Below are 4,937 nucleotides of genomic sequence, written 5' to 3'. Positions count from 1 at the left end.
GGGCGGCCGGCCGCGGGAGGGAGTGGGTGCCGAGCTGCGCCTGCGCGGGGTGCGCGTCACTGTGACGAGAGCGCGGGGGCGGGGCCTTGGGAAAGGGCGGAGCGAGGGGGGGCGCACCTGCGCCGGGAACGCGGGATGTTGGAGGGCGTCCTGGCAGCGTCCCGACCCCAGCGAATCTGGTTGCGGCTGGCGGGAGGAAGCGGGCGAGGTGCCCGAGGAGGAAGGGGACGGTGGAGGAGGAAGCATCAGGGACATGGGACAATGGCCAGGAAAAGCAGCGCTAGCTGTCGGGATAAATTGGAGGGAAGGGTCTGCATCCACACATGACTGTGTCTTGGGGACCTGAGGCAGGGAACCGCACGCACTTCACCTTTTGAGGTTCACCCCATCTGCCCAGTTTTAATCCAGAAGAGGAAAAAATATATATATCCAGATGCATATATAATATAATTTTTTTCTCTACAGTTTCTTAACTCTGGAAACCCGATTTGAAAAAATTTTGTTGGTTTCGTTGCTATTTAAACAAAAGAAGAAAAGCCCAGCATCTGAAAGCAGCGCTAACTTTAAAGGTCAGCGGAAGACACTGGCCGGCCAGGCGGCCTCCGGAAACAGAATGGAAAAGTAAACTGTCGTGGGAACTATTAGAAGCACATGAAGTCAGGGATTCAAAACATGCCAGGCATTAACCGTGCCCTGGATGGTTCAGTGGCATGGTCGTCAGACCCCGTGACTCGGGAAGGGAGCTTAACGATGGCCTGGGAGGGTGGAGGGGGGCTTCCTACTCCTACCCCTGGAAGCTCTGGAGTGCAATGGAGACCAGTTCTCTGGGGTTCCTGGAAGGGAGTACTAACAAACCAGATACAAACTCTCCAATCTGCTTTTGCCTTTCTGTTCTTCCCTTCTGTGTACCCCTCCCCGAAGACAGGGCCCCTCTCAAAGAAGAACACAAGCAAAAAGAGCTGCTTAGGTGCCTCCAGTTTGGTTGAGTTGACTGGACAGAAGATAAATCTAGATGGCTTTAGCAAATCTCTCTATTGACCTGCAAATGTCAGAAGCCTTATCTTTCAGATTCTACAGCATCGACTTTGCCTGTCTGAATGTGTTCGGGAAGCAGGAGTGGATTAGTGGGAGGTTCAAACGCTTTGACTCTCAGGGATAACAAGGTTTTCTGTTCAAGGAGGACTCCCAGTTACCCTAATGCCCTAGCATGGAGTGGTGGAGGTGCCCCAAGGGAAAGCCACAGGCCCGGCCTCTGCCCTTCAAGGCCCCACCTCTGAATCACTGTGACTTGGAAAGACCATAAATCTCAGCTTGACCTGGAAATTCTAACTCTAGCAGCATATTAAGCAAGAGTTCCTAAGTTGGATTTGTGGAATTTGTTGCTTTGTTGCTGGAAAGCTGGAAGACCAGGCCCTTTTCCCTTCAGGGAAATATCACTATTCAGGGAACCCTGTAGCCAACTAATGGGAGAAAATACCACTCCAATGGTCTCCTAAGGGAATTTTAGTGGTTGAAGGCCTTCACTCCTAGGTCTGTAGCCCCTGAGATTTAACAGTAAGGACAGAACAATGACCATAATATACAATCCCTTGGGAAAAAAGGATATTTGTATTGTTGCTGTGTAACTCAGATTTTGAATAAATTCTCTGAGTAAAACAAGGGCATAAGAATAGCAAAACAATAAATAAAAAGGGGTAAAATAATAAGTTGATTTAAATAAAGTGAGCTACAATTCTCTCACCAAGAGGGGGATGCAGTACTGGCCACATGGTAAATCATTTATTTATTCCCAGTATTTCTTGGGAAGCTGAAGTGTTGCTGGCAAGAACATGACCCATTTTCAGTTCCACACCATAAATGTGGTAGTATGATCTGACTATGCTTGGGCAATATTTAAAAATATTCAAGTACTCATTAATATATTATTACTTAACTTTCAACTTAAGCAAATGTGCTTATTGTCAGTGAAGAAACCCCTTCTCCAATCTGCCCTGGGGCTTTCTCTAATACACGTTGCTTTCTTAATGTTGGGTCTTTTTATGGACCTGTAAGAAGATTTAATTAGATATACAGCACTCTACAAAACAACAAGATGGAGCATGTAGCCTTGTATTACAGTCTCTGTGATTCAGATCTCAAAAATAACATAATGCCACCAATTTAAGAAACACTGTTTACTGGGAGGATACCAGGGAGCTGCTATAAATTAGATCAAGATGTGAAAATCAAGCTGATTCTCAAAAATAACATAATGCCACCAATTTAAGAAACACTGTTTACTGGGAGGATACCAGGGAGGTGCTATAAATTAGATCAAGATGTGAAAATCAAGCTGATTCATGAAAGAAATGCCGTTTTCATTTTGAGACCCCCAAAGTAGCATGTGTAACAAGATTATCTTCTCTAGGTGTTGTTAGTTTTTATAACTTTTAAAAAATTTAAAATAATTATATTTAAAACAACAAATACTGCGTGTTCATATACAGTTCAATTTTGAATTATGACATATAATGTGATTTCCTTTTATGTATATAATTAGTGATTTTGTGCATTGATACTTGTGCATTTCTAAATTCTGGCCTTATCCCAGTAGTGCTAAAATAATAACTTCATTGGAATGGCCTGAAGAGTTTCTCAAAGACTTTCCCTTGCCACCCCTTTGGCATGTTATCATCTCTAACTTTTATCTCAGGTGTCAGTTAAGGCCCAAAGTGTGTGTGTGAGTGATATATTTTTGATAGTTGCAAGCAAGAATTGAAAATGCTGGTACTTAACTCTGCTTGTTTGCAATCAGTGAACTAGGAGACACGGCAGACATTGTCTGGCATTGAGCTCCATCTTGACTGCTAAGAGCTATATGGCTTTAGGCAAATTACACAGCCTTCTATCTGTTTTCTATAAGATGGGAATGGTTGTGATGATAAATGGTACCTTTATTATAAGGTGGATATAAAGCAGTCATTCTCAAAGTGTGTTCCCTGATCAGCAGCATCAGCTCCTGGGAACTAGATTGAAATGCAAATTCTCCAGCTCCACTTCAGACCTACTAAATCAGAAACTCTGATTTCTCTGTTTTAAGACTTCCAAGTGATTCCAAGGCAGGTTAGAGTTTGAGAATCACTGTCGATAGGATTAATATGTTAGGCAGAAATTGGTAAAGAGCCACAAAAAAATCTTTACATTGCGTAATGATAAAATAAAACAATAATAATAAAAATAAAAAATAGTGCCTGGCACACATAAGCAGTATATTAATAAATGTTTTTAAAATTAGTGCAATGTGATGTTGCCAAAATATACAAAGTTTAATTTAGGCCAAAAGAAGCATGTCCATGTTCCTCCAACAAGTCAATCCTGCTTAATCCCTTTGTCCAAAGACTTCAATACAGCCTGTAAAGTTCTTTGTGATCAGGCCCCTGCCTTCCTCTCTGGCCTTTTCAATTCTCCATGTGCACCAGGCCTCAAACCTCCCCAGTTCTCAGAAAGGGAATTGCTTTCGCACACCCCTAGACTTATGCCCGTTCTGTTCCCTCTGCCTGAAAATATTACCTACTCCTATTCTTCATTTCCTGCACGTGCAATCCCCTGAATTCCTACTTGCCCTTTAAAACCCAGCTCCAGGGTCATCTCCTCTGTGGTAGCCCCACCACTACCCGACTTCAGTCAGAGCCAGAAGTTCTTTGGGACCCTATATCTCCCCGCACATCCCACTTATAGTATCATACCATTTTGTAACTGTTTAATATTCCATTTTGTCCCTTTGAGTCTTAAACTCCTGGAGGACAAAGACCTTATTCAAATTTTTATTCATACCACCTAGCACTGAGGTTGCAAATAGGCAGTCCAAGGGCTTTCATTCACAGGCATAGGGTATTTTTTTCCACAAAGGTTCTTTAAGAATTTAAATTAGTTAAGGACATTCTTAAATTGGGAAATTTAATATTTTTGTTTAACACTTTTATTGAAGTATAATTTGCATACCATAAAATTTACCCATTATACATGGACAATTCAATAATTTTTAGTCAATTTATAAATTTGTGCAACCATCACCCCACTCCACTCTTAGAATGTTTCCATTATCCCCCAAAAGTTCTCTCATGTGCATATGTGATCAATCCACCAGCCTCCAGCCTCCGGCAGCTATGATCTGTTTTCTTTCTCTATAGATTTTCCTTTTCTAGAAATTGTCACATGAATGTATAGTCTATTGTGTCCAGCTTCTTTCACTTAGCATAATGTTTACCCATGTTCTAGCATGTATCAGTAGTTTGTTCCTTTTTACTGCTGAATAGTATTCCATTATTGTAGATATACTAGATTTTCTTTATCCATTCACCAAGTGATGAGCATTTTATTTATTTTCAGATTTTTAAAATTATGAATATTATGAAATTGTGAATATTCCTGCTATGAATATTTACATAAACTCTTAGTGGAGGCATATTTTCATTTCTCTTGGGTATATTGCTAGTTGGAATTGCTGGGTCATGTGGTAACTATGTTTAACCTTCTTTTTTTTTTTTTGTCTTTTTGTCTTTTTTCCGTGTCCGGCAACGGATTGCAATCCTCAGTGTTGCCCCCGCACCGGACCGGGGACCGGCGACGGGATCGCAAGCCTCGGCGTTGCTCCCGCGCCTCGCTCAGCCAGTGAGCGGGAACCGGTCTGTATGTGGGATCCGAACCCTCGGACGGGAGCGCTGCCGCGCTTCCCAAGCGGCGCACTATCCAGTGCGCCACCGGGCCGGCCCTATGTTTAACCTTCTAAGGAATGGAAAAATTGTTTCTGAAGTGACTGTACCAATTTACATTCCCACCAGCAAGGTATGATGGTTCTAGTTTCTCCATATCCTTGCCAACACTTGGCATTCTTAGACTTACAGATTATCACCATTCTTTTTTTTTTTTTTTTTTTTTTTTTTTTTTTTTTTTTTTTT

This window comes from Galeopterus variegatus, unplaced genomic scaffold (assembly GCF_000696425.1).
Source record: "Galeopterus variegatus unplaced genomic scaffold, G_variegatus-3.0.2 Scaffold3224, whole genome shotgun sequence".
Classification (NCBI taxonomy): domain Eukaryota; kingdom Metazoa; phylum Chordata; class Mammalia; order Dermoptera; family Cynocephalidae; genus Galeopterus; species Galeopterus variegatus.
Note: the sequence above shows the minus strand (reverse complement) of the source record.